The sequence below is a fragment of the Lethenteron reissneri genome, chromosome 52 (assembly GCF_015708825.2).
Source record: "Lethenteron reissneri isolate LAM-NWPU_2019-01 chromosome 52, ASM1570882v1, whole genome shotgun sequence".
Taxonomy (NCBI): Eukaryota; Metazoa; Chordata; class Hyperoartia; order Petromyzontiformes; family Petromyzontidae; genus Lethenteron; species Lethenteron reissneri.
The window spans coordinates 3,940,742-3,948,830 of record NC_083830.1 but is presented as its reverse complement, the minus strand read 5'-3'; the positions used below and the strand labels follow the sequence as shown (position 1 = coordinate 3,948,830).

General features: G+C 44.1%; 1 pseudogene; it reads right to left on the bottom strand.

Moving 5' to 3' along the window:
• Nucleotides 1–587: 587 nt before the first annotated feature.
• LOC133355947 (lysophosphatidic acid receptor 6-like) lies at nucleotides 588–7,247 on the bottom strand (annotated as a pseudogene).
• Nucleotides 7,248–8,089: the final 842 nt, after the last annotated feature.

The window sequence follows — 8,089 nt, the reverse complement described above, 5'->3', positions numbered from 1 at the left end:
TCTTTACCGAAAGACACAAGAATATGAATTCCTGCAGTCACGAAAGCTTTAAGTCATGAGCAACAATTTTAAAGTCACTGCTGACCCCATTCCAAGTCTCTACGCCCCGCCCCCTCCTTATGCCTCACCCCTTCCTCTCTATGCCCCGCCCCCTTCTTGTGCCCCACCCCTTCCTCTCTACGCCCCGCCCCTCGTTATGCCCCACCCCTTCCTCTCTACGCCCCGCCCCCTCGTCATGCCCCACCCCTTCCTCTCTACGCCCCGCCCCCTTCTTATGCCCCACCCCTTCCTCTCTACGCCCCGTCCCCTCGGTATGCCCCACCCCTTCCTCTCAACGCCCCGCCCCCTCGCTATGCCCCACCCCTTCCTCTCAACGCCCCGCCCCCTCGTTATGCCCCACCCCTTCCTCTCTACGCCCCGCCCCCTCGCTATGCCCCACCCCTTCCTCTCAACGCCCCGCCCCCTCGTTATGCCCCACCCCTTCCTCTCTATGCCCCGCCCCCTCGCTATGCCCCACCCCTTCCTCTCTACGCCCCGCCCCCTCGTTATGCCCCAACCCTTCCAAATTAAGCCCCTATTGTATCTTAATTTGGAGCTTTCGTGACTGCAGGAATTACTCTTTGGTTCTTTCGGTAAAGTCACGTATAAAGATAAAATAATAAATTAAATACTAGCATACGACGTTTCGATTGCAACACAAGCAATCATCATCAGGTATAAATTAAATAGAAACACAAATCTAGTATACTTGGAAATGTAATGTACATAGAGAGAGAACAAACTATTGTATCTCCTCCTTTGACGCCTTTCCTTTTTAGGACCCGCCCCTTGTTATCTAAGCCCCTCCTGCTTTCTGTTTAGGACACGCCCTATTTCTCCAGACACAGAGTTGGGCTGTATGTCTGTCCTGTGTGCATGTTGAGCTTCTTTCGCACCGTACCAACCATGCTAATCGGAGGTTCAGGGCTGGGTTCATCTGGGTGGTGGTGATTGTATAAGTGGGGGAGGGGGGGCAGTGTCCGTACGCAGAAGTAGGAGGTTGTGATGAGTGACTTCACAGAACTTCGCACAGACAACAAAAGTTATTGTCACCAAGGCAAACACTTTCTGTATTGTCTTTTGTTAAATGTCTATCACCTTTTTGCAGCAACTTTGTCTTGACAGCCTCTTTAGGGCGACATCGCAGATCTGAACCACAATGCTCTCAATGCAAAACAAATAAGTACCATTAATCTTTCCTCACAGCTGAGAAGGGCTGCAATGAGAACATTACACTGGTGGTGGCTTTTGTAGAATAATCACCGTCAAACAAACCGTGCATTATGGCCGATTCAATGATTCTGATATGAAGACTTGGCAGGTGCTTGCTTAGTATCGTCCTTCAACGAGTGGATTCAGCCTCCCCCCCCTCCCCAGTTAGGGTTCTTTTGTGCCACTTATTCATTGCCCCCTTAAGCCGGCCCTTCCTTACGCTGGTGTTGATGTACGGCCTGAGCTCCAGGTCGTGCATGCTTATTGTGTACACGAACAATGTCCTTGCTCTTCACGGTGCAGTCTCTGCAGTAGATTCCCGCGCGGCTGCAGAACACCTTCATAGCGGCCCTGGCCGCCTCGCGGAACTGGCTGCCCGACACAAAGAGGATGAGCGGGTCCATGAAGCAGTTGCAGCTGGAGACGAGCAGCGACACGTAGAAGCCCTCCATTGCCATCTGGTTGAGGGCGCAGCTGTCCGGGAAATAGATGTGCACGGTGACGAGCAGGACGCGGCATATGTGCACCGGAACAAAACAGAAGGCGAAGATGACGAGGATGACGATGATGAAGCAGGCAGCCCTCTTTCGCGTTCGCACGAGCATCGGGTTGGTGCTCTGGCAGAGCAGTATGCGAGCCATCTTGACCTGGACGACGACCATGATTAGGAACGGGATGAGGAAACCGATGAAGACCTCGACGGTATTCCAAATCCGGAAATTATGCATGACGCCCAATTGGTTGAAGCTCAGGCACTTAGTGGTGTTGCTCTGGTTGTAGGTGAGGTTGAAAATCAAGGGCATGCCTATCTGGGGTATAATCGCCAAGGCCCACATTGCCAGGCTTATGATCTTGGCGCGCCTCACCGAACTTTGCCGGAGTGAGCGCAAGGGCTTGCCGATCGCCTGCCACCTCTCGACGCTGATGCAGGTGAGGAAGTAGATGCTGCCGTACATGTTGGTGTAGAACAAGACCGCCATCAGGTCGCAAATGAACTCCCCCAGGTGCCAGTCGTTGAAGTTCAAGTGGTAGGCGATCCTCATGGGCAGCTGGAAGACGAAGAGCAAGTCGGCAATGGCCAGGTTGAAGAGGTAGACGGTGAAGCCGCTCCACACCTTGATGTGCCACCAGGTGATCCAGATAGTGAACAGGTTGCCCAACAATCCGAAGACGAACTCGAGGATGAGCACCGGGGGCATCACTTTGGGGAGAAAGTCTTCTTGGAAAATGCAGACGTCGCCGCTGTTGCGTCTGTCGAACGTGATCGGCGCTGCATCCGCCCGGCCGTCTGGAGTCATCTTTCCCGACGTTGGGAGTTTCTGCCTCGAGCGGGAAAAGAGGGGCAGCAAGCAGACGTTAACACCACGACGGCGCGAGAGGGAACGTGTCTGGTTGAGAAGCGTGTAGTTTTATGCCGTCGGTTATGCTAAAAGTGAAACAAAAAGAACACAAAAATATAATTGATAAGCAGTCAATTGTTCCCAAAAAAAATTCTTGCAAAGCACGAATATAGTGGTGATGTATTTGTTAGTGATTGAATCTGGTGCACAAGCAATGCAATGTATCGACATTTTGTCAAATTTCAAATGCAAACACACAAATTAAAATCTGAAATTGGGCTGAAAATTGTCAGAAGACTAAAATGTAAATCATAAACTCATCCCAAGTTATATGCAACAGCATTTAGCATTGGGTGATGAAAATCAATCTCATTTTTAGGCCCCTCGTAAATTTCCTGCTTTATAGATTCGTGTAGACCTCCCCCATGCCATGTCGGTCATGGGGGCAGGGCGGGTCTATAGACCAGACCAGTGGGGTTCTTAACCCGGGGTGCGAGATGCACTTTTTGATGTTTTTTTCCTGGATTTTCTGTTTGCACTTAGTCACATAGTCACTTTAGGATGTTTTCTTGTTCATGTTTTTTGTTTGTTGCGGTTGCACCCGATTCAAGAGCCGAATGGCTCACAGGGCTATACCAAATAACTGAAACTGAAAACTTAAACTTTATTGGGGGGTTGCAGACATGGGCAAAATTGTTTTTTAGAAGGTAAATCATCAAAATTCTAATTACGCACGGGCACGTAAGTTGGAACTTACGTTGTTTCATAAAACCTCTATGTATTTATTAACATTCTACATTTTTATGTAGAATGTTGCATTGAAGGATGAAGAAACCCACTGGACCAGACTTTAGCACGCTGAGCACTGCAGGAGGTTTAATGAAGGTGCGTGCGACCGGGCCGCTCCAGAAACAGAAGCGCTAATGATATATTTTGACTTCAAACTTTCGTGACTGCAGGAATTCATATTCTATGGTTCTTTCGGTAAAGTCACGTAGATAGAAAAAATAACAGTAAAATAATGACGACCGCTTGTGTTGCGATCGAAACGTCGTGATATTTGTATTCACTTTATTTTTATTATTTTATTGTTATTTTTTCTATCTACGTGACTTTACCGAAATACCCATAAATATATAGATATTCCAGTGGGCCTTATCCTGGTAAAATAAACAACAGTAAAATAGTATGTTATTATTTATTATTAATTTATTATTAATAATATTTATAATATTTATTATTAATAATAAATTAAATAATAGTATGTTGTTATTTAATTTATTATTTTTCCTTTATACGTGACTTTACTGAAAGAACCGAAGAATAATTCCTGCAGTCACGAAAGCTCCAAAGTTAAGATTGAACCACTTCTACGGGGAAGTTCCAAGTTTACCTTTTTTCTCTCTCTCTGGGTTTTTATTCTCTCTCTCTGCCTGTTTATTTAGTGTAATTTTTTCTGTCTACACTCGTTTTTTGTCGTTCTTAGGTTCTGCTTTGTCTCCGTTCCTCTTGTTTTTATGTTTTGTCTTTGTTTGAAATTTTCACACTTAAATTCTAACTTAGTAATGTTTGAAATACGTAATCGACCAGGCTATGCGTTAATTGTGTGTTGACCGACTTTCTGTGTCGTTTTACATAACATTTCGATACTTTGCTAGGTTATTTAATTTTAGTTTGTCTCTTTCTCCCCCTAAGCCTGCTCACTCCTTTTTGTTGCACTCATTGACATGTAAATTTTGTCTCTAACCCCTCCCTCTCGCTGCCTCCGCCCCCCTCTGTCTATTTAAGGCCACCCCACAGAGACGATCACCCCTCCCTGTACCTGTGTTGCCCGCTGTGTGTATCTTGGTGATATCTGTCTGCTTATATGTCTGTCTATAATTTTTTCTGGTTAGATTTTATGTCGCTATTTCATTATACCTGATGATGATTGCTTGTGTTGCAATCGAAACGTCGTATGTTATTATTTAATTTATTATTTTTTCTTTTTACGTGACTTTACCGAAAGAACCAAAGAATAATTCCTGCAGTCACGAAAGCTCCAAAGTTAAGATTGAACTACAATACACTATTAGACATTATTGTATAAAAGTAATAAAAAGTCCATCCTATGTGTGAGTGAATTTTTTTTATATTTTAGGCAGGAGATTCGTTTTCAAATTTATAAAACAATTCTGGGAGAGGACCCCCACACCCCTTGGAAGATTTTGTCCCCCCCCCCCCCCCAATGTTGACTCCATGGCTACAGCCTTGACTCAAAGTAATCTGTAATAATCGATCATTACAGTCGATCATCGATAAACCGCAGGCTTCGAGGGGGGCGCCGGAATAAAAAAAAATGCCGGACCATCACTCAAACATGTTCTTTGGGTTTTTTGGTAAAGTCACGTAGATAGGAGGAAAAAGAGCTATTTTTCCACCTGATGACGATCGCTTGTGTTGTGATCGAAGCGTTGTAGTTTTTGGTTTATTTTATTTGTATTAATTTGAACCTATCTATGTGACTTTACCGAAAGACCCAAAGAATATTAATTCCTGCAGTCACGAAAGCTTTAAGCCAAGAATCACTAAATCGTAATTTCCCGTCGTCGTAAATAAGCTAATGCAGTGTAAGTGACAACTACAGGCCACATCACCCAATAATCGTCGTATTGTATAATATATGACAAGTGTAATTGCCCGTCATATGACGGGTTAATTCAAAATCAATTTATTGAAAAAGACTCAACATGATTAAGATTGTATTGAATGTATTTAATCAAACATTTCTCTATATACGTCACATTTTGTGTAAATTGTCTTTCATTGATTTTGTTATTTATAGACTGAATATCCACCCATTGTTAAGCACAACCTACAGAGTGTCAGGCGCTCGGCACAGATCACCAATGCTACGTGAATACAGCTGATTTTTTTGCATATTATAAATATGCTGAATTCCTCTCGATATGCAAATTATTTTGTCAAGGCGCTCTTCCCCCCCCCTCCAACCCAGCTTAAAAAGACGCTCCAAGCCTGGGGTTGTCATTCAGACTCTGTCTTCTCGACAGACCTGTTCTTCACCTGAGGACGGCTGCTTGCGTTGTGGCCGAAACGTCGTGAGAATTATTTTATTATGTTTTATTTTTATTATTTTATTACTTCCCTTCTACGTGACTTTACCGAAAGAACCAAGAAGATTTTTAGGTGTTGTGTAGTGTTTTTTGTGTTTTGAATTCGTTCGCGATATTAAATTGCATAAATAAAAAAATTGAAGAAAAATTAATATCCTACTTTAAAAAGTTACTGTTTTCACTGTAACCCTCCAATCTCCAAGACTCTGCCCGGGGTGATGCCTATACGTGCAGCATTTTCATTGTTCAAGTTGTACGTGTGTAGTGTATAATAATGTACCGTACGTAATATTAGAACACTCAAAATCAAGCGCTGCTAATTTGTTCTGTCACACGCACGTGACGCTGCCATGTCGCCGGATTGGTGACAGCCTTTGGAGCGGTTTTGCCGGATCGGACCCCTGGATAAAGTTGGAGGCAGCCGGATAATCGCACAAATAAGAGGATTTTTTCCTCTTGTTTTTTTTCTTTCCCTCACTTAATACAGTAAATTCAGCTGTGACCACCTGATGACGGAGACTTGTGTTGCCTCCGAAACGTCGTGATTTATTATTTTAGTTCTATTATTATTTCTATAATATTTTTTATTTATTTTTACCTACGTGACTTTACCGAAAAACCCTAAGAGTAAGAGGATTATAATCGACGATCGAATGTAAATCCTCATCGCGGCAAAGCATCGCTTCCTTCACGCGACAACTTGGCAGGAAACCTCTGCGGAGAATGAGTCGCGAGGTTTAAAAACATAAAACAACTGTCATAATATTACTACTCCGACTGATAAAAAATAATCATCATCTCTCAAGCGTTCACCGGGGTACCGCTGCTGCTGTTACTGCTGCTGGCAACTTGATGAGTTGAATTCAACTGCTTGAATAATTGAAATGCTTCAACAACGCTAAGAGAGCAACCCCGGACGATGGCCGCGTTGTCAATACTAAGCAAGCAGTGATGAACAATTCGCGTGAAATTACAAAAAAATTAATTTATCAAAAGCCCGTAAACAATCGTTCCCAGGGAGGAGACACGCGCATCAGCCCGTTGACGGTTCTGGTGCGGGCTGATGGGTACAGACCGCCTGGTGACTTCGAAGAATGTCAAAGCCAGGAGGGGTAGGTGGGATGATACTCTTTGGTTCTTACCTACGTGACTTTACCGAAAAAACCAAAGAGTATGGACCCTCGCAGTCACGAAAATTTCAAATCTAGGTGGGATGATGTTTGGGTGTCGAATGAGGTGGCTTATTTGCCCCAGTGTTTTAATGCTCTCGTGTATCAAAATAAAAAAAAGCAATTCAACACATCCATCAACAACATTTCCGAAAGCACAACTACTTTTGTCTCACTGCCAACGCAAGCATCGCCATATAATTTGTATTTTATCATCATAATTTATAACAACAATAATAGCAACAATTGCCTACCAGTGATTGAGCAAGGCTGGACTTCCAATCTTCCGGAGGAACCCGAGGCACGCGCGAACTCGGCCCGTCTGCTGGTTCAGTAAGCGCCAAGTTGCACCGTGGTGGTGGTGGCGGTGGCGGTGTGGGATCGGACTGGCAAGGTGCCTCGGCTAGAGTTCGCCCATGATTGCGGGTCCAAAGGTCAACGTCGCTGAGATTGACGGGGGGAGAGGGGGCGGTGTTTTATTTTTTAATCGGCATCGGGCGATTCGCTTCGTGCATCTGCGGATGCTGTTCGTTGTCGCGTCGTACGAAAGAAACGAAACAAAGTGAGCCGTGTAAAACTCGGCGCTGCACAGGAGGCGTTAAACAACGCCGCGGGCTTGCAGAGTACGTGAATGTGTAAGCAACAATTGGAGGGAGAGGGTAGGGGTGGAGGTAGAGGGGGGGGGCAGTTTGGTTGCTGTTGGGACGAGTTGGGGAGACTTCTTTTTAATGACCGCTCTATGCTGGCAAGGAGATCAAGTAAATATTTATAAATAATGACCTTAATCCGTATGTCTCAAAAACCTCCAGGGTACTTCCCGACAAGGTAGAAGGCTGACATTTGGTACAGATGTTCCTTTTAGGACACACATAGGAAAAAATCATACATTTTTCATTTTAAGGCCACCAAATTTCGATTTTAAGTACCCCATAAACATGTTTGTGCGCGGTGTCATTCAGAAACCGTTAAAAATTTAACATTGCCGGGTTTTTTTTCTTTGATAGAGCGTTACACAGCAAAGAAAATTCATGCGAGAACGATTGTTCTACCCTTTACTGTTTTTGAGAGATTTCGGATTCAATCGGGTTTGAAGGGAAAAAACGCATTTCATGATGTTCAAATCTGAATATTTCGAAAACGGTAAAATATCGGGAGCGTCCCCTCCTAGACTATTAAATTAATTATGTTTTGTTCTTTCTAATGAAAAAAAAACGGA